Source organism: Camellia sinensis, chromosome 3, assembly GCF_055761805.1.
Source record: "Camellia sinensis isolate YWXY chromosome 3, ASM5576180v1, whole genome shotgun sequence".
Taxonomy (NCBI): Eukaryota; Viridiplantae; Streptophyta; class Magnoliopsida; order Ericales; family Theaceae; genus Camellia; species Camellia sinensis.
In genome coordinates, this window is record NC_138963.1 from 225066564 (window position 1) to 225089393 (window position 22830).

The 22830-nt window shown below is 39.9% G+C and overlaps 1 pseudogene across 1 annotated transcript in view; it reads left to right on the plus strand.

Moving 5' to 3' along the window:
- Positions 1-18960, plus strand: part of LOC114316508 (cinnamoyl-CoA reductase 1-like) — a 45130-nt pseudogene extending 26170 nt beyond the window's left edge. Inside the window, exons 5-6 of the transcript XR_014365342.1 lie at positions 18333-18524; positions 18740-18960. The product of XR_014365342.1 is annotated as a cinnamoyl-CoA reductase 1-like (transcript). The remainder of the gene's footprint in view (positions 1-18332; positions 18525-18739) is intronic.
- The last annotated feature ends 3870 nt before the right edge of the window (positions 18961-22830 follow it).

Here is a 22830-nt window from a genome sequence, read left to right on the forward strand (position 1 = left end):
GAGCTTTATATATGTCTTAAGTTGTAAAACATTGAGTTTGTTTTGGTAAATGGGTGTATCTTGAAACTTGCTTCATTATAGAAGTTTAGTGTAACATTGCATTTGTTGAGTACATTGTTGAATGGGTTGTATATATCATGCGATTGAATATGATATGGGAATTGTTAACATTGAAAGGAATAATGCATAATAATGATACAGGTTGAAATATATGTTGTTTTATATTTATATTGTGAGATGCCTCTTGATAAAGAGATGAAATGACCAGTTTTGGGTCAAGATGTTTACTAATGAATTGTCACATAAAAAAAAGAAGAAAGAATCTGATTTCAAAAACTTATGCTTAATTTCGGGGACGAAATTCTTTGAAGGGTGGGAGATTATAGCAACCCCGGTCTTTTCCCATTTGATTATTGTATCCGGACTTAGGTTCCGTAGGTCCTGCCATTGTATTATGATTGTTACCGTCCTTTAATTTCCTATTTCTGAGTTGGGAGATGCAATGGGCAGGTTTATAGCAGGTTGGTTGAGCTTGGGAGCAATGGGTTGCTGCCCAAAATTTTAACCCTTCGCTCAAGCGAGCATTTCTTCGCTTGAGCGAGCTCTTTGTTTTGGTCCGTCGCTCGAGCCAGGGTTTCTTAGATCGAGCGAGGATTACGTTTTGTAGTAAGACCTGAGAGCAGAGGTCTTTGGCTCGAGCGAGATTTCCAAAACCCTAGGTACGAGTTCTCTCTCCCTCTACACACCTTCTCTCTTAGGATTGATCTACTTAGAGTGAGTTTCTACCTTAGATCTTATATTAAAAAGATAGAGTGGGTCGAGGGCTTCCATTTAATCTGAATTGTTGGTAGTTTGGAGCACTTTGGAGTTTGGGTCTTCATCTCCATCTTCTCTTTTGGGGCTATTTCTTCGAGGTAGGGATTTCCTACTCCATTCTATAAGTTTTGTTCTGAGTTTTGGTATTTTGATATGTTGGGGATACTTTGGTAATTTTGGGAAAAACCCTAGTTGTATAATTAATTCTTGAAATTGGGAAAATATGGTTAAATTCATGGAATTGGGGAATTCGTTGATTAAATGGCGTAGTTGGTTAATTTAAATCACTCGTCTATTGAATTGTTGGTATATTTATTTCCAAGTCTAGAAATAATTGTTTTGGGCTATCGGTGGAGGATAGTCGTGCTTGTTGTAGAATTCCATAATTCTCTTACATCCTTTCTGCATTGTAGTGTAGTTTGGTATGCTAGCTTAAAATTGTCGCATGTTTGCTTCATTACAGCTTTCTTTGCATGATCATAAGTTATGCTCGGCTCTGTGCATTGTCTTGCATTTTGCCCCTGCCTTCGGGCGCATATCTTATTTTGTCTTGCATGTTTGTCTAAGTCTTCGGCCTTGTCAAAAATGGGTCGTCTCTGGGCTTTGACATTCACTCCCGTCATTGTTATGACTTTCGAGTTCTGTCGAAGAGGGGCAACTGTAGACACCCCATTTTTGACCGTCCTCATGACTTGGACGTCACCGTTTGAACACCCGGTGATTATCCATGTTTGTGTTCGTTTGGAGTTCCCGGAGGTCTCGGCTTGCGTGCCTTGCCTCAGGATCTCCGAACTCGACCGTTTAGTGTCTGGTTTTGCACCAAACACTTGCATCCTGCCTTGGAAGGGCAGGGTGGGGCTTGTAGACCATCCCCACCCATCACCGGCAGTGGCTAGATGCCACCGGCTGGTTTTTGCTGCCACCGGCAATATAGTTTGCCGGCCGGCACTCTTTGTTGCCGGTCAGCACTATTTTGTGCCGGTCGGCACTTTGTTTGGCCAAGATGGCATTTTTTGCCGGCCGATTGCTGTTCATCTGCTTTTGCAGATATTTTTAGACAGCTGTATAGCTTTTGCTCCCCTCCATACACGTGTATGGAGGGATCTCCCTCTTGCAAAGCTTGTCTTGTAAGCTTTACAAGAGGCATATAGAGAAGAGCTCTCTCTAAGGCAAAAAGGAGGCCTTTAGACATTTTTGAGAGAGAAAATACAGAGGAGAGCTCTGGTTTTCTAGGGTTAGGGTTAGACATACACAACCTATCTCTCTTTTCCTCTCATTTTGCATACTAGGTGTTTTGTGTCTCATTATTGCACACAAACACCTAGTGTTTCACCTTCCTCTTGGAGCTGAGGTTCTAAAGAGTGTGTTTTGAAGTTTTGGTCTTGGATTCAAGCTCAAGGAGGCCATTGGAGCATCTTTGTTGAAGAAGGCATCAAGGGTGAGATCCTAGTCCTTTTTTTCCCCATTTTTACATCAATTTTCTACTAGTCTTAGAGCTGTTTTTGTGATTATTGTATAACATAAAAAAGTTCTATTTTTAAGCCCTCTTTATTGTTTATTAAGAGTGTTTTGTTGTTTGAGGGTTGTTGACCACCCTTAGGCCTCAAAAGGCCTCATTTTGAGCCATTTTGTGCTAGCTCCGGGATTTTGGTGTTGAGGTCTCTTCACCACTGAAATATTGAGGGATTTCAGTGGTGAAGATGATGCTTTGAAGTCCCAAGAAGGAGAGGGCCACCCCCTCTCCTTGTTGTCCTTGAAAAGGACCTATTTTGGCCTCTTAAGGAAGCCTATGCTTGAATGTGTGTTGAGCATATTTGGTTTGTTTTTCATGCTTATATATCCATGATATAACATGATTTCAAGTTGGTTTTGGAACTTCATGCATGTTTAGCATAGTTGCCATGTAATACCCTATTTGTGCCTTAATATGTTCTAGGTTGTTAGCCTTTGTTGGAGCATGTTTTAGGCTTGCATTTGTGAAGTTTATGTGCTTATTTTGCCATGTTTTAGCTCTGTCCATAGTCGTTTGGGTTGATCTTTGCATGCATTATATAGCTCATTTGTATTTGGGCTTGTTGGCCTTGAGTATGTGCATGTGTAGCATGCCATCTTTGCATTGTTTTGGTGATTTGGGATCATTCTACATGTCATTTCAGTCCCATTTCCATGCTTGTTTGATTGCCTTGCATGCCTCTTTAATGCTTTGAAAGCATGTGTTACAATGCTCCATGTTTTGGCCATGGTGTATGCCTTTGAATTTGGGCCACTTAGATGCCATCTAAGGAGTCCTTTGGCTTTGTTTTAACATGCTAAAAATCTGTTTTTAGTTGTTTAATGCATGCCATGTTTGGTCATGATAAGTGTAGTTCAATGCATTATTGATTTGCCTTGAACACTTGGACTACTCTTTGCATGTTTGGGCTTGATTTATAACTTGATTTGGCATCATTTTATAACATAATTTTAGGGCTCATGTTGCATGCTAATTAGTCCATGACTCCTCCTTTCAAGTGTGCTTGAATGTTGCTTGTTTTGTGCTTAAGTGTTGGTCCTTATGTGCATATGTGTGTGCATGCCATTTAGCTCTCACTCTTTAGCACTTATAGCTACTGTTTTAGGCCTATTTTAGAGTCGCCTAATTCATGTTTAAGTCCATCTTTGCACTCATTTGTATTGCCATATGCATGCTTGTATGCTTGCATGAGTTAATTGCCATGCCATGTTGCATTCCTAGCTTGTATGCCTAGGTTGCATTGCATTTTGCATGCATGCCTTGTTCCTTGAATTGGTGATAGGAATAGGGCCTAATTTGTTTGATTGGTTTGCATGCATTTGAAATCAAAGTTGCATACTTGGTTCCTTGGGCCATCATGCATGGAAATGCGTGATTGGTGGTCCGAGAACCGAGGCACATGTCCCTTTGAGTCATTACAATGATAAGAGACATGGTTGGTGCATACATGCTTTGAATTGTGCTGCCATGCCTTGTTTTGCCCTCTGTTGCTGTGAGTTGCAGGTTCTGCAGGAATACTCTGCCGACCGGCAGTGTAATGTGCCGACCGGCACTATTTTCTCTGCCGACAGCTTCAACTTTGTGCCGATGGCCATACAACACTGCCGGTGGAAATTTCATCTAGCCGGTGATGATCCCCTCTGTCCAAGGATGTAGTCCTGAGGTTTTGACAACCTCCAGAGGAAGAAAGGGAGGAAAACAGAGGCAGCTTGCGCATGGCGGCGCGCTTCTCGAGACGTTTTACTGTTTTCCTAAATTAGTTAATTTGTTAATTAATTAATTTGTAATATTTAATTAGCTTGCGTAGTTAATTAATTTGTAATATTTATTCGGTCCCTCTGAGCGAGGGCAAATCTGTAATAAGTGTGTGTGGGTGGTGTGTATGTCTTCCAACCTCACTTCTTTCTTCCCTTTTACTTACCCGCTTTGATGGTAGATTAGGACACGTTTAATTTAGCATACCTCATGCTATGCATGCGTGCATCCATGCATTCGTATTACATGCATTAGGCTCGGTACATCACGCTAACTGCATCAGTACTTCAGTTCCAAACTGAATATGTGATAATTGTGCATTTTCACATGACATGTTTAGGATAGCCGAGCCTATTCTAGTAACATTTTGTATGCGATGCATTAGGCACTTCACATGGACTTGGATCATGCATGTTTGCTAACAAGTTCTTTGTTTTGGCACGGAGTACTATGTAAGTATTTCCGCTTTAGCATATCGCATGAGTGTGAATGTTACCATGACAGCATGCTTAACATGTGGCTAGATGCTTATGTGTTAAACTGTTTTGGATGCCTGTGGGTTAAGGTTGGATTGTTTGAGTTGGAAGAACTCATTGAAATCCGTATTTTAGCCTACTTGCGAGTAGCAAATTCCAAAGCATTTTCAAACCAAACGGATATGCAATGTTTATTTCCAAATTAGGCAATCTAGTCTATACTTGTTTGCTGTGCGCATAACGTAGTAATTCTAGGCTAATAAATGGAATAAGAACACGTAAAGTTTTCAAAAACGGATATCACGGTTAGTAGAGGCCGGTCTTCGGACCGGGCGAAAGGGGGTGCTCATAGCTGACCTTCCCCGATCGTACCCAAGCTCCCGAGCCGAGACAACTCCGGTGATGACGGACACGTGGCCTTCGGCACCGAGTCAGGGTTTCCTAAATTCCCCCATTTTAAAATATTTAGGTGGCGACTCTGTATCTGGCAAAGCAGTCCATGTTTGGCACTACTTTTTCAACAAAATCTGTTTTCTCAAACGATTTGCCAGATTTGGACTCTTTGGTTCAGATTAAGAACCGTGACACAAATCGAGTCCGAACTGTAGCACGAGGCCCACGCGGGCGCTGTAACAGGGAGGAGATAGGGGATGTACTACACGGCTTAGGGGAAGATAGGGGATGGACCTCTAAACCGGATTTTGTTTGGGAGGAGATAGGGGATGGACTCCATTTGCATCACTTTTATGTGTGCTTATTTATATTGAAGTGTTTTATTGATACAGCACTAAAATGTGTATCAAACTGGAAGTATGAAGTGTTTTGATTTGAGCCTGAGTCTCATCTGTTTGTTGACACTGGATGAATGTGAATATATTATGTATGGTTCACTGTTGTAAGATTGGCCAGGTTCTGAGCCATATTGATAATGTTGGAAAGTAAAACAAGTCTTAGGCATTAGTGTCATGAAACTGTATAATGATGTAATCGATTATCTTGGTTAACCATCTATTGAATGCTATTGCTTTATTCAATGCTTATATTTGGTTTAGTATATTTCTACTGGGTTGTGGCTCACCCTTTATGGGAACATCATTTTCAGGTCCAGGTGATAAGCTACCTCCCAGGACTTAGCTTGGAAGGAGTTGGATTTTGAAGACTATCTTTAGTTGTTTGTTTTTATTTGATAAATAAACAAGCCTAGGGCTTTATTTGTATTTGAGTTTGGACTCATATTTTGTATCCAAATGTTGGCTTGGAAAGATGTAAGCCCATAGGGCATTTAATTTGATGTTACATGTAATGTCTTTATTTAGTAATACTCTGATGAATGAATTAATAAATTGTTTTCTTTAAGTAATGCATGTTGATGATATACATATAATGGGTTTATTTTGAGGGCGTTACATATTTATAGGCTAAAGACTCTCCTAATTCTATAAGGACTATAAATCAAATAGAAATTAAAAATATTTAACAACTACTAATATTCTAGATCTAGACCAACTATGACTTCCATTTCTACTTCAATCATAATAGGAAACTGTAATGATTTCTAATTCTACTCCAATATCAAAATAGAAAACTTGAACTTTTGACTACTAAAATTATTTTAGACATAATAAAACCCATATATAATGACCCATTTAATAATTTGACCCAAAATAAAACCCATGGGCGACCCCTACAACCTATGTTCAACAATTGTTGGAATTACCATTATACCCTTAATTACTAAAACATACTATAATGATATGAAGACTTGAAATTATTCCAAATATTTAATTCTTGATGTCCTAAATGTGTTTCATGTAAAATTCCAGATTTGCTATTTTTTTTCTTTCCATGATCTTTATTAATATGCATATGAAATTACTTTTGATAATAGCATGTGGTCATATAATGTACAATTAGGTATGGATACATTTAAAAATCAATTTAGGTATTGTTTGGGATAAACTAAATAAGTGCATTTTTTGACTTTTTGGGCCGGTTTGGCAACCCTTGAAAAAGCCAAAAAGTAAAAAAGTTACCAAAAAAGTTAAAAAGTTATCACTATTCACCAAAAAAAATATTAAAAAAATAATATACAAATATTAATTTAAATAGTAAATTAATATAAAAGTTTAACCTGACCAACCCATCAACGTACGGATACGTCAGCCACCTGCAATGAAAGGAAAAACAAAAAATAATAACATGTGTACATTCACTTATTTGCATGGTAAAGTTGGGCTTGTGGGGGCCCACCAAGGGTCTCGTTTTGATAATCCGAACCGTTCAATATGTAGAACTCGTATAGTACTACATGTCTGTAAAAAATCACATCTATGGATATCGCTAACTACATGATCAAATCAGTTTTATATAAAAATTGGATGGTATTATAGTTAACAGTTGACAAAGAAAACTAACACGATCAGATAGTTATCGATATCCAATCAACGTGATTTTTTACAAGTATGTAGTACTTGATGAGTTCTACACATTGAACGGTTCCGATTAGAAAAACGGGACCCGTGGTGGGTCCCCACCGGCCAAACAATACCATCCAATCAAAGCCCGAGAAGTAGACAATATTTTTTATCTACTCACCCAGCTAGCCACCACTGCCATTCCGTACGGCTCCTACCCTATCTTCTCCTACACACTTATTTATGCAATTTTTTAATACACATTTTTTCATAAAAAGTCAAAAAGTTAACCCAAACATCCATATTTTTTCCCCAACTTTTTAATCCAAAAAGACAAAAAGTGCACTTATTTAGGACACCCCAAACAACCCCTTTATGAAATATGGGTTAGGTTTGAAGTGATGTGGTAGAGAGGTGATGTGACTTAAATAAGATGATGTGACTTAAATAGGATAGTGACTTTTTGACTTTTTGACTTCTTTTAGTTATGCCAAACCAAGCCTTAGTAAGACATGTGTAGCATATATGTATGGATAAAAGTACTTACAATGCATCTCTATGTAGAAAAATATGCATATATAAATATATAAATTTGTATATAGGCATAAAGGTATGTATAATACTTATGTGAGAACTTACAGGCATATAAGTGGTCATAAAAGCATGTATAAATAATAAATGTACATGTGTACATACAGATAATCATACTCATTCTTGTGTATAATTTGATGTGTACGGATGCACAAATAAATGTTGTGCAAACACATGCTGCATTTTTGCTTTCTTCAAAAAAGCAAAAATGTTAAAGCGTTGGATGTGGGTTGATGTTGAAACAGCATGTCAACTTTGGTTGCACTTAAATGGAACACTTGAAGCTGGATATCAATCTTGTGGAACCAATCCCCCACCCCTGAAAATACACACACAGGAAAAAAGTAAAAAAAAGATGCAATAAAAAAATAAAATGGGAAGAGAAGGCACGTGCAAATACTTAACAATCCAACCTAGTGAGCTCCACAGCCAAATAAATTGAGGTAACTAACATTTTGTAAAAATTTTTATAGATGATTTGGATTTTCACAGATTCCATGACAGTATTCAAGATGACATCATGCAAATGAATTGCCAGCAGATAGAGATCATGTTCCCTTTATTCCTGAGTATTTTGTAAAGTGATTTAATGCCTTGCTAATTTCCATAGACAAAATGCGTGTTAGTGAGAATAGGTTAGTGTCTGTATAGCGACCCCGGTCTTTTCCCATTTGATTATTGTATCCGGACTTAGGTTCCGTAGATTCTGTCATTGTATAATTGTTGTTGTTGTCCTTTATTTTCTCATTTGGAATTATAGGATGTGTTGGGCAGGTTTGTTTCAGGTTGGTTGGGTTTAGAAACCAAGTGTTGCTGTCCAGGTTTTTGGTTTTTCGCTCGAGCGAGGAGTTGGTCGCTCGAGCGAGATGTCGTTTTGGTTCTTCGCTCGAGCTGGGGTTTGGTCGCTCGAGCGAGAGATGGCGTCCAGTATGGACCTGTTGCTTTGCATTCTTGGCTCGAGCGAGCTTTTCTTCGCTCGAGCGAGTTAGTTCATCCTTCGCTCGAGCTATAGTTCTTTCGCTCGAGCGTGTGTCTGGTTTCAGACCTGAGGGTTTGAGTTCTTCGCTCGATCGAGTTTTCTTTCGCTCGAGCGAGCTTTTGGGGTGCTGGCTCGAGCAAGGCTTCCTTGGCTCGAGCGTAGCTTCTTGTGTCTGGTCACTCAAGCGACCAAGTCTTCGCTCGAGCGAGCCTGTCCAGTTTATATACACAGCAGCGGGTTTTGATCAGTCTTTTTCATCTTCTTTTGATTCCAAACCCTAGGTCCGACTTCTCTCTCTCCCTACTCACCTTCTTTCTTAGATTTGATCCACTTAGGGTGTGTTTCTACCCTAGATCCTTCATTAAAAAGATAGAGGGAGTCGAGGGCTTTCATTTAATCTGAACATTTGGCAATTTGGAGCACTTTGGTATTTGGGCACTCATCTTTGTCTTCACCACTTGTGTTGTTTTCTTCGAGGTAGGGATTTCCTACTCCATTTTATAGGTTTTGTTCTAAGTGTTGGTATTTTGATATGTTGGGGATACTTTGGTAAATTTTAGAAAAAACCCTAGTTGTATTATTGAATTAATTTGTATAAGTAATTCATGGAATTGGGAAAAGAGGGTTAAATTCATGGAATTGGGGAATTCATTGATTAAATGGCGTAGTTGGGTAATTGGAATTATTTGTCTATTGAATTGTTGACATAGTTATTTTCAGTTTAGAAATAACTGTTTTGGGCTATCGGTGGAGGATAGTCGTGATTGTTGTAGACATTGCATGTGGATTAGGAATAACTGAAACTGATCACATTAGTTAAGTCATTAATTTTGACTATTGCATTAATACAGAAAATACGTGTATTGATTGAGCATTGCATTTGCATACATTGTTTTGTGTGGGAGGAGATAGGGGATGTACTCCACGGTTTAGGGGAAGATAGGGGATGGACCTCTAAACCGGATATTTGTTTGGGAGGAGATAGGGGATGGACTCCATTAGCAACACTTTTATGTGTGCTTATTTATATAGAAGTGTTTTATTGATACAGCACTAAAATGTGTATCAATCTGGAAGTATGAAGTGCTTGAATTGAGCTTGAGTCTCATTTGTTTGTTGATATTGGAAGAATGTGAATATGATATATATATATTTCACTGTTGTAAGTTCGGCCAGGTTCTGAGCCATGTTGATTAAGTTGGAACGTAAAACGTATCTTAGACAATAGTGTCATGAGACTGTAAAATGAAGTAATTGATTATCTTGGTTAACCATCTGTTGAATGCTATTGCTTTATTCATTGCTTATATGTGGTTTAGTATATTTCTACTGGGCTGTGGCTCACCCTTTATGGGAACATCATTTTCAGGTTCAGGTGATAAACTACCTCCAAGGACTTAGCTTGGGAGGGTTTGGCTCCTGGATTGAAGAAGATTACCTTTAGCTAATTGTCTTTAATTATTAGTACATGTAAACATTCAAGCCTAGGGCTTTTCTTGTTTTGAGTTAGAACTCATATTTTTGTATCCAAGCGTTGGCTTGGAAATATGTAAGCCTGTAAGGCATTTTATTCAATGTTACATGTAATGCTTTATTTAGTAATACTCTGATGAATGAATTAATTAATTGTCTTCTTTAAATAATGCATGTCAATGATATATGTAATGGGTTAATTTTGAGGGCGTTACAACTTGGTATCAGAGCGTACCGGGTTTGAATACTTTGGGTACGTGGGAAGTGATTAGTATCACATTGGGTTCGTCTCGTTTGATAGAGACTTAGTGTAATGTTATATGCTTATGTGATAACATGTTTATGTGATTGTGTGGGTATGGAATGTAGTTTCTAGGATGTTGATTGGACCCTTGAGTTTCTAGTAGTCTTGTTGGAAAGGCACTTGATCACTGCTGCTTCCAACCGGAACTATAGTAACGCATTGGGACTATCATTATCCGGGAATGAAATTCGTAGGTGCTTATGTGATTATGTGCTTACGTGGAATGAATTATTGTTGTCCATTGCATTAGGACGCGAGTGTTTAGCTTCGGCACATTTATTAATGTGCTAATGTCTTTGTTTCCTTTATTAGGATGTCAGGACGAGGACGAGGACGCGGTAGGCGTGGTAGGCCGGGTAGGCAGGAGGTGCCTGTGCCAGAGGAGATTCCGGCAGTTCAAGAGGGAATTGGCCAGGCCAATGTGGCCGAGCCAGTAGGCCAGCAGGCTATGGGCGTTCTAGCCCGAGAGATAGCAGGGGCATTCAGGGAGTCAGTAGGCATTCTCAGAGCTGAGAATCAAGCTCAGGCTGGTATTGCGGATGCAGGACCTTCCTTTCTGAAGAGGGAGTTCTTCCGGTCCAATCCGGATGAATTTGTGGGTGATCCTAAAGAGCCACTTAACGCAGATGAATGGCTCGAACAGACAACGAAGACGTTTGAGATGCTTGGCATTGAAGACGAGGGGTTGAAAGTGACCTTGGCATCTTTCCAGTTGAAGGGGGATGCGGGTCAGTGGTGGAAGTTTACTAAGGGGCGTATAGGAGGTACGTGGGAGGCTTTTGTGAATGCTTTCCAGGAGAAGTTCTTATCTCCAGCAGTCAGGGAGAAGCTGCGAGACCAGTTTTGTCAGCTTAAGCAGGCGAGTTCTTCAGTGGCCGAATTTGAGGCTGCATTCACTAGTTTGTCCAGGTTTGCACCTGAATTGGTGGCGTCTGAGGAACGCCGTTGTATTGAGTTTGAGAAGAAGTTGAGGCGTGGCCTCAAGCTGAGAGTTGGGGGAACTATGATTCGGGATTATGGGCGTATGGTTGATGCTGCAGCCCACATGGAAATCATGATGCAGGAGGAGGAGGAAGGACAGAAGGGCCCCAAGGAGTCAGGATGGTCGGAATGATGGTAGGAGACAGAGGGGTTTTAATCCCCAGCAGTCTCAGGGTAGCTTTTCTAGATCGACTTTTCCTGTACCGAGTGCTAGTTCGAGGAAAGGCAGTCAGGGAGACATTACCTGTTTCAAGTGTGGCCAGCTGGGCCACAAGTCTCTAGTTTGTCCTCAGAGGGGAGGAGTTCAGAGAGTAGCATCTTCTTCGGCTCGATCTCAGAGCCAGAGTCGGGGTAGAAGTCAGCCACTCTCGTGTTATCAGTGTGGTCAGCCAGGGCATATGAAGAGGTACTGCCCACAGTTGGGTGGCACACCTGGTGCAACTGGTTTGAGGCCGATTCAGGGTCAGCAGCCAGCTCAGTCGGGTCCGGCCTCGAGGGCCAATCAGGGGGCTTCATCGTCTCAGTCGGTGCAGCAATCTTATGCTCCTAGGGTTGAGCAAGTTGATCAGAGGTCGTCTGGGCGCGTGTATGCTGTTACCGCGCAGGATCTTGTGCCAGCACCATCAGTTGTGAGAGGTACCTTCTTGTTTTGCAACTCGGTTGCTAATGTTTTGATTGATACGGGTGCATCTCATTCCTTTGTGTCTGCTGCATTTGCATCTGTTTTGGAGTTGGAGTTAGCACAGCTAGCATCTCCTATTTGTGTAGTGTCACCTCTTGGGGGTGAATTGATTTTGAAACAAGGCGTTAGTGGTTGTGATATAGAGGTTGATTATCATAGAATCCCATTTTCCTTTGTAGTTATGCCTATGAGGGGTTTCGATGTTATTTTGGGTATGGCCTGGTTATCGTCATACCGGGCAGTTATTGATTGCTACCGCCAGAGGGTCACTTGTTGTACTGTGAGCGGAGAGTATTTTCATTTTCTGGGGGACCGGGTTGGTGGTGTGTTGCCACCGGGGTATGTTCCACGAGGACGGAGTGAGCTTAGTGGTCTACTTGCTAACCTTTCGATTAGTGAGGATGAGGAAACACAGATTGTGTTGCCAAGGGTGGTTTGTGAGTACTCGGACGTCTTTCCCGAGGATCTTGTTGGTTTGCCACCGCATAGGGAGATTGAGTTCTCCAATGACCTAGTGCCCGGCACGGCGCCGATTTCGATGGCACCTTATCGTTTTGCCCCAGCTGAGTTAGTTGAGTTGAAGATCCAACTCCAGGAGTTACTAGACAAGGGTTTTATACGCCCTAGTGTTTCGCCGTGGGGAGCACCAGCCCTCTTTGTTAAAAAGAAAGGAGGCGCTTTGAGACTTTGTATAGATTACCAGAAATTGAATCGGGCTACGGTTAAGAATAAGTACCCTATGCCTCATATAGATGATCTGTTTGACCAGTTGAAGGGCTCCCGTTGTTTCTCTAAGATAGACTTGAGATCGGGTTACCACCAGTTGAGGGTCAGGGAAGAGGATATTCCGAAGACGGCATTCCGTACGCGGTATGGCCATTATGAGTTTTTGGTGATGCCATTCGGGCTCACCAATGCACCGGCAGTTTTTATGGATTTGATGAACCGGATCTTCCAGGAATTCTTGGATCGGTTTGTAGTCGTTTTTGTGGACGACATCCTTATCTATTCGCCTTCTGAGGAGGAGCACGAGGCACACTTGAGGGTGGTGCTTGAGTTACTTAGAGCCCATAGGCTGTATGCCAAGTTTGGGAAGTGTGAGTTCTGGCTGAGAGAAGTCAAATTCTTAGGCCATGTGGTATCCTGTGAAGGAGTGTCTGTTGATACATCCAAGGTAGAGGCAGTGCGGGATTGGGCACAGCCTAAGAGTGTATTTGAGATCCGCAGTTTTCTGGGATTAGCTGGGTATTACCGTCGGTTTGTGAAAGATTTCTCCAGGTTAGCATCACCGTTGACTAGACTGACTCGGAAGGGAGTCAAATTTGTATGGAGTGAGACTTGTGAAAAGTCGTTTTAGGAGTTGAAAGTTAGACTGACTACTGCCCCAGTACTGATTATTCCAGAGAGAGGGTTGGGTTATACAGTCTATTGTGACGCCTCACGAGAGGGTCTGGGTTGTGTGTTAATGCAAGAGGGGAAAGTAATTGCCTATGGCTCACATCAGTTGAAAATTCACGAGCAGAATTACCCTACACATGATCTAGAGTTAGCAGCTGTGATATTTGCCTTGAAGATTTGGAGGCATTATCTTTATGGTGAGAGGTTCGAGGTGTTCTCAGATCATAAGAGTTTAAAGTATTTGTTTACACAGAAAGATTTGAACTTGAGGCAGAGGAGGTGGATGGAATTTATAGAGGATTATGACTTTGAGTTGCATTATCATCCGGGAAAGGCCAATGTGGTGGCCGATGCCCTTAGCAGGAAACCTGTTGGTGACATGGCTAGTATAGCCATCCGAGAATGGGAGATGTTGGGTGCACTTGGGGAGTTTGATTTACTTCTGGGTGAATCCGTTAAGGCTGCGGCCTTGTTTTCTGTTATTGTACAGCCTTCACTTGTGACTCGAGTGTTAGAGGCTTAGAGAGGTGACTTTGAGGTAGAATCTTTCCGTGAGAAGATTTCCAGTGGGAAGGTTGAGAAGGGTTTGACGGTGTATTCCGACCTGAGTGTGAGATACCGAGACCGTCTGTTTGTGCCGGAGTCTTGCCGAGAGGAGGTACTCCGAGAGTTTCATCATTCACGCCTTGCGGTGCATCCGGGAGGTACTAAGATGTACCGGGATTTGGGTCGTCAGTTCTGGTGGCGGGGTATGAAAAGAGATGTGGCAGCTTTCGTATCTAAGTGCCTTACTTGCCAGCAAGTGAAGGCAGAGCATCAGAGGCCAGCGGGTTTGTTGCAACCCTTGCCTATTGCCGAGTGGAAGTGGGAGCATGTCACTATGGACTTCGTTGTAGGTCTTCCGAGGACTCAGCGGGGTAGTGATGCTATTTGGGTGGTTGTAGACCGGTTGACTAAGTCGGTGCACTTTATTCCTATGCGCATGAGAGATACGGTAGATCATCTTGCCGACTTGTATATTCGGGACATAGTGAGATTGCACGGGGTCCCAGTGACGATCGTCTCAGATAGAGATCCTCGTTTTACTGCCAGGTTGTGGCAGAGTTTGCAGAGTGCCTTAGGCACTAAGTTGACCTTTAGCACGGCTTATCATCCTCAGACTGACGGACAGTCCGAGCGTACTATTCAGATTCTTGAGGATATGCTTCGGGGTTGTGTTCTAGACTTTAGTGGGTCGTGGGAGAGGCACTTGCCGTTGGTGGAGTTTGCCTACAACAACAGTTTCCAGTCTAGTATCAGTATGGCACCTTTTGAGGCCTTGTATGGCCGACCGTGTAGATCTCCTGTGTGTTGGGCCGAGGTGGGTGATGCACCTCTGTTGGGTCCAGAGTTGGTGAGGGAAACAACAGAGAAAGTTGAGCTTATTCGTAAGAGGCTTGTTACAGCACAGAGTCGTCAGAAATCGTATGCCGACCGTAGGAGGAGACCTTTGGTGTTTGAGGTGGGTGATCATGTCTTTCTGAAGATATCACCTAGACGGGGTTTGATGAGGTTTGGGAAGAGTGGGAAGTTGTCCCCTCGGTTCATTGGTCCGTTTGAGATCCTTGAGAGGATTAGCGAGGCTGCTTATCGTTTAGCTTTGCCGCCGCAGTTGTCCGGAGTACATGACGTGTTTCATGTGAGTATGCTTCGGAAGTATGAGCCGGATCCATCACATGTGTTGGATTGGACCGATTTAGTGGTTGATGAGGATGTTTCGTACGAGGAGAGACCGGTTCGGGTCTTGTATAGGCGGGATCAAGTTTTGCGAGGCAAGACCATCCCTTTGGTAAAAGTTTTGTGGAAACATCATGGAGTGGAGGAAGCCACTTGGGAGCATGAATTGGAAGTCCGCGAAAAATACCCGGACATGTTTATTAATTTGTAATCTTGTATTTAGATTTTGTAATATTGTTGAACTTAAGAGCTTTACATATGTCTTAAGTTGTAAAACGTTGTGTATGTTTTGGTAAATGAGTGTATCTTGAAACTTGCTTCATTATAGAAGTTTAGTATATCATTGCATATGTTGATTACATTGCTGAGTGTGTTATATATATCATGCAATTGAATATGATGTGGGGATTGCTAACATTGGAAGGAATAATGCATAATATTGATACCGGTTGAAATATATATTGTTTTATATATATGTTGTGAGATGCCTCTTGATAAAGAGATGAAGTGACCAGTATTGGGTCAAGTTGTTTATTGTTGTTTTATAATATCTTTGGGAATTGAGAAAAAACCTGTTTTCAAAAAAAAAAAAATTTAATTTATGCTTAATTTCGGGGACGAAATTCTTTGAAGGGGGGGAGGTTATAGCGACCCCGGTCTTTTCCCATTTGATTATTGTATCCGGACTTAGGTTCCGTAGATTCTGTCATTGTATAATTGTTGTTGTTGTCCTTTATTTTCTCATTTGGAATTATAGGATGTGTTGGGCAGGTTTGTTTCAGGTTGGTTGGGTTTAGAAACCAAGTGTTGCTGTCCAGGTTTTTGGTTTTTCGCTCGAGCGAGGAGTTGGTCGCTCGAGCGAGATGTCGTTTTGGTTCTTCGCTCGAGCTGGGGTTTGGTCGCTCGAGCGAGAGATGGCATCCAGTATGGACCTGTAGCTTTGCATTCTTGGCTCGAGCGAGCTTTTCTTCGCCCGAGCGAGTTAGTTCATCCTTCGCTCGAGCTATAGTTCTTTCGCTCGAGCGTGTGTCTGGTTTCAGACCTGAGGGTTTGAGTTCTTCGCTCGATCGAGATTTCTTTCGCTCGAGCGAGCTTTTGGGGTGCTGGCTCGAGCAAGGCTTCCTTGGCTCGAGCGTAGCTTCTTGTGTCTGGTCGCTCGAGCGACCAAGTCTTCGCTCGAGCGAGCCTGTCCAGTTTATATACACAGCAGCGGGTTTTGATCAGTCTTTTTCATCTTCTTTTGATTCCAAACCCTAGGTCCGACTTCTCTCTCTCCCTACTCACCTTCTTTCTTAGATTTGATCCACTTAGGGTGTGTTTCTACCCTAGATCCTTCATTAAAAAGATAGAGGGAGTCGAGGGCTTTCATTTAATCTGAACATTTGGCAATTTGGAGCACTTTGGTATTTGGGCACTCATCTTTGTCTTCACCACTTGTGTTGTTTTCTTCGAGGTAGGGATTTCCTACTTCATTTTATAGGTTTTGTTCTAAGTGTTGGTATTTTGATATGTTGGGGATACTTTGGTAAATTTTGGAAAAAACCCTAGTTGTATTATTGAATTAATTTGTATAAGTAATTCATGGAATTGGGAAAAGAGGGTTAAATTCATGGAATTGGGGAATTCATTGATTAAATGGCGTAGTTGTGTAATTGGAATTATTTGTCTATTGAATTGTTGACATAGTTATTTTCAGTTTAGAAATAACTATTTTGGGCTATCGGTGGAGGATAGTCGTGATTGTTGTAGACATTGCATGTGGATTAGGAATAACTGAAACTGATCACATTAGTTAAGTCATTAATTTTGACTATTGCATTAATACAGAAAATACGTGTATTGATTGAGCATTGCATTTGCATACATTGTTTTGTGTGGGAGGAGATAGGGGATGTACTCCACGGTTTAGGGGAAGATAGGGGATGGACCTCTAAACCAGATATTTGTTTGGGAGGAGATAGGGGATGGACTCCATTAGCAATACTTTTATGTGTGCTTATTTATATAGAAGTGTTTTATTGATACAACACTAAAATGTGTATCAATCTGGAAGTATGAAGTGCTTGAATTGAGCTTGAGTCTCATTTGTTTGTTGATATTGGAAGAATGTGAATATGATATATATATATTTCACTGTTGTAAGTTCGGCCAGGTTCTGAGCCATGTTGATTAAGTTGGAAAGTAAAACGTATCTTAGACAATAGTGTCATGAGACTGTAAAATGAAGTAATTGATTATCTTGGTTAACCATCTGTTGAATGCTATTGCTTTATTCATTGCTTATATGTGGTTTAGTATATTTCTACTGGGCTGTGGCTCACCCTTTATGGGAACATCATTTTCAGGTTCAGGTGATAAACTACCTCCAAGGACTTAGCTTGGGAGGGTTTGGCTCCTGGATTGAAGAAGATTACCTTTAGCTAATTGTCTTTAATTATTAGTACATGTAAACATTCAAGCCTAGGGCTTTTCTTGTTTTGAGTTAGAACTCATATTTTTGTATCCAAGTGTTGGCTTGGAAATATGTAAGCCTGTAAGGCATTTTATTCAATGTTACATGTAATGCTTTATTTAGTAATACTCTGATGAATGAATTAATTAATTGTCTTCTTTAAATAATGCATGTCAATGATATATGTAATGGGTTAATTTTGAGGGCGTTACTGTCTGTAACTGATCAAGATTAAAGATCTTTAGAGATAATGCAAAGTGTGCTTCGATCCTACTTACATATGATATCTTGTATTAGTCTAGGACACATGCTTTTCAAGTCATAGTTTGACTAGAATAACTTATGCTTAGTCTTGTGGTCTTTATGATCGGAAACTATTCAAAACAAGATTAATTGGGCAAGTCCCAAGGGCACCGATCGAAGAGCGCTCGAGCGAGGTGCCCCCTGGGAGCTCTGCATATGTCTAGAGCCCTAGGTTTAAAGAAATGTGGTGACATTTCAACTTCATAGAAGTCCATAGAGCTGCTCTTGATGCCCACTTGAAAGTGTGCTTGAGCAGGGTGCTGGGATTTCTGCATAATGGGAGCCCACAGAGGCTTGCTCAGAGCACACTTGAAAGGCACTCAAGCAGTGCATAATTTTTCATAAGTTGTGCCATGACTTCATCAGTACGTTGCTTATTACTAGTCATCTGGTATATAGTTTTTTCTTCTTGAAAATGGTTTGCCAGTGAAAACTGTAGCACTTGATGTCCTGACTTCTCGCAATCCTGTTATTTACAGAGGGATATGATGAATTCGAAAACAATTTGAGGATGATAGTAGATGTACGAGATGTAGCTGAAGCACTGCTATTGGCATATGAGAAGCCCGAAGCCGAAGGAAGGTATATATATGCACAGCTTACATGATCAAGTCACAAGATCTGGTGGAAATACTCAGGAAAAACTACCCGAACTACAATTATCCTAAGAAGTAAGTTTCTGTCTCTCCATAATATATTCATCTAAAAGGATTTTCCAGCTGTACGAATTTCTTTTCATTTTTTTAATTTTATATTATATAATAGATTAGGTATTAGCAGTTGAATTATATTTGTGGTCTATCACCAATAAGTGTAGCTGAATTATTACTATGGGTTACCTTTGTTGGGTTAAAATTTGCTGTTTCATTCAATTACACATTGCCAGATTTACTGAGGGAAAGGAAGAAGAAAAGCTCAGTTCAGAGAAATTGCAGAAGCTGGGTTGGAGTTACAGACCGATAGAAGAAACTCTGGTTGATTCCATTGAAATCTGTAGACTAGCCGGACTTGTGGACTAAATGATCTTGGCATTCTGTTGTAGTTTTTACAAGTTGTATCATCAAGCATTCTCATATCCAGAACCTCTTTGTTCTATAGATGTTGTATTGGGTATTGTTGCAAACGATCCTTGTTCATTTTGCAATAGCGCTGCGACTCATGACTCCAGTTAATTTGAAATATGGTATTTGAACACTGCAATTAATGTTACACGATTACATGGAACTTTAGTTTTTGTTGAAATTGATGCTGTGGACAGGATATGAGGATGTATATTGTTTGTTGGTCACTTGTCTTGTCTTGTGACTGTTTGGATCATAGATTTGGGTAGTAATTTTGAAAGAAAGTGAGAATTATGAATTTGGACAGGGATTATCCATAATCTAAACACAATTTTAGGGGCCATAGTTTCTTTAGCTGCTTCTCTTGATTTGTTTTACACTTACCTAGTTTAATCCAATCCGTTTAAAGCTGTTTGTTAAATGGACGAGTTTAAATTAGATTGTTTTAATACGTAATCCGTTTTGACCAACAGCAAGCCCGCCCATTTTTTACCTCTGTCACGTTGTAATAAATGATTGGACAAGTCATGGCAGCAGCAAATATTACTTGGTGGGCTTTCCAGATCAGGGTTCATCCGCAACCACGAAAAGGTAAAGATTCACTATTATATATATATATATATATATATGTATGTATGTATGTATGTATGTATGTGTTGTGGTCCCATGAAATGCATATGCAGGGCTCAGCAGCAACACCAGTAGTGTCAGCATGGCACAGAACATGTTGTATTGTATTTGGGACCCCCTTTCCCTGAGTGACCTTAAACCGTAGCCGCTTGCTTCAAAATGGCTCAACTATTGTATATCCCACCAACACTCTCTGACTGTGACTCTTCCCTTATATATGGCCATCAAATTTTGAATATCATTTAATGTGTTACTGATGTATTACATTTCATTCCAAATTTAGTCACTATAGCATTATTGCATAACTAATGGTTAAAAATATCACCATCCAAAAATGTTGCAGGAGCTTGGAATGTTAGTAGCAAGTCGAGTCATGTTTATTTATTTATTTTGGTACATCAAAGGCCATAACCTGAAGAGGGGGGAATGTCTTGCATCTAGACTCTGACCAACTAAGCTATATTTTGTTTGGTTTCATAATTCAGGATTTATTTTTCAGAAAATTAATTTTTTTTGTTTTTAATAAATTTTTTTAATATTTTAAACAAGTTTTTTTTTTAATTTTTAGATACACCTAACATAAATACACTTATAAAATATAATATTTATAAAAGAAATCTTTCAAAAATTTACTAAATACCAAAAATATAAAAAAAATACGAAAATTTAATACATTTTTCGTATTCTTATGTATTTATTGATTTTTTAAAATATTATTTTTTAGATACATCTGAGTAAAGTGCATCTAAAAAAAAAATTATTTAAATTTTTAAAAATATTTATTAAAAATAAAAAGAACGAAAAATAAAAAAATTAATTTTTAAAAAAATTAAAACCAAACAACGTGTTGTCAAGGCTTTTTGGGTGATCTTTTTCCGCCCTTTTTGGAGAGTTGTTTAATGTCTAAGTAAATGTTTTACATTTTGTTTTTGGCTTGGGGTTTTACTCCCTAACATGTCTTGGATGTTTTGGACTTAAGCTTCTATATATGTGTTGGACATAGACTTGGACTTATGTGTGCATTGGTATATGTGTGTATGGAAGTTTATTTCCATTCAGGTCCTCACAGCTCATTGGATGATGTATGTTACTATTGATTGGCTTCCGCTTGCCCCTTTATATTGTATTATTGTCATTATTGTAAAACAGGCCTTTGGTAATCATGGATTACTGGCCGGTTACGACGCTAACCCCTTAAGGGCGGGTTTGGGTCGTGACAATATTTGACTGGTAGTTGACCTTTTTCATGTTCACTTGTTAGGAACTAGCTGTTTGATCGAGTTTGCCTTTGGCACGGGATTCCACTCTCTTTCTTTTGCCATCAAATCTATAGGAAAGACCTGTTTGTTCAAATACAAACAAATTAAATATTACTGTTCACAAATGAATAGTGATAATAAGTGTTAATTATTATATGCCATATAAATAATGGGATGGTGATGGTGAAATAGTATGTGAATAGCTGGTGCAAATGTTCACGTGAAAATGTGATAGCACATGACAAACCAACATTCACATGAAGATGTGAGAACAATCACACATTACAACTATTAAACTAACACGACGTATACACAATGTTAATCTTCACATCATCACACTTATGTGTTTGACTGTGAATATTCATAGCCAAATATATGGTGTGAATATTCAATGTGAATGTGACAATGTAAATATTAACATTATATTCACAACGTGAGTATTAAAATTATGTTCAGAATATTACAATGTGAATATTAACATTATGTTTAGAATGTAATTATTGACATTATGTTTAGAATGTACATATTGACATTGATGTTAATCAATAACAAGTGAAATAATATGATATTATTTACAACATGCCTACAAGAATTCACATGTAACCAAAACAAGATTGACAACCATCCATAGTTTGGACTTTTATTATTTCATGACCATCAATAACCAACAACACTAACAAGTCTGACATTGATGTCACAGTTTGAATATTTACTCACTAACTGATCTAATGTGTGTTTATCCATTACTGAATAGTAATGTGAATGTTCACATCATTGATGTTTACAAAATCAAATCCAAAAATAACAATAGTAATAGGCAATGTAAATATATACATCGGTGATCACATTATGACTAAAAAACAGAAGGTGGAATGATGTTGCTTAGTTTTGTTCCTCATTGTGGGTGGGTATGGAAATCGATGGACCACACTTAGTCAACCGACGGGAAACACGGAAAAACGAACCACCATCCTTCCGATGTAAACCTTCACAGTGGTGAGAAGAAGTGGAATAGCAGTGGCCGACGACGGTGGTAAGGCGATGTGAATCTAGGGTTACAGTTTAAGAGTTTTTTGGGGCCGACGATGAGATTTTCTTTGGGAAATCAGTGTTTTGTGGATTGAATAGATGAAATAGGAATGGTTTGTTTTCAAAATGGAGTAGGGAAATCCAATGCACTGCTTGTATTGCCATCTTGACCAAATATCAGTGTTTTTTTGTTTGTTTGGTTCTGTACTGTTGTGCTGCAAGCATTGTGTAGCCTCATCTGTGGACCTTTAAGGCAGAGTGCTTTTCTGTTACACTATTACTTCATTTTGCAACTAATTGTGAAGCATTGCTACTTATATTTTTTACTTCTAGGGAACCAAAATGTATTCAGAATATTGAACTGTATTTCTGTTTGAGTTTCTTAAACCATTTTCTATAACTGTAACTTATTTGGTTTTTTGTTTGTTCTAGGTGGGCACAGTTGGAGGTGGGACTCAACTTGCATCTCAATCGGCTTGCCTGAACCTTCTTGGCGTGAAAGGTGCAAGCAAGGAGTCCCCAGGATCGAACTCAAGGCTTTTAGCAACCATAGTAGCTGGTTCAGTTTTGGCAGGGGAACTCTCCTTGATATCCGCCATTGCAGCTGGGCAGCTTGTCAAGAGCCACATGAAATACAACAGATCAAGCAAAGATGTCTCAAAAATTTCCTCTTAAGAGGAAAGAAGAAAGTTAAACATTCAAAGAGGCTGAGAAGGCAAAATTGGGGAAGAGGAACGATACCCATGTGAGATCGCTTCTTGATGTAGCTGTAAAGGTGGCAATCGTGTGATGGTGCTAACTTGCCTGGTTGTACTTTACTCTTTATCTATATCTCTAAGCATGACATACATTCCCTAGTGACTTGTGACCATTGGAGGCCCCACATATCTGGTTTGTATCGCTTTCCAATTGTGAATTTGAACCTTGTCCTGTTTTCTAGTTGTTTCTGTCATATTATTTGTCCTTGGGGGGCCACATTGTTTCAGAGCTGGATCAAT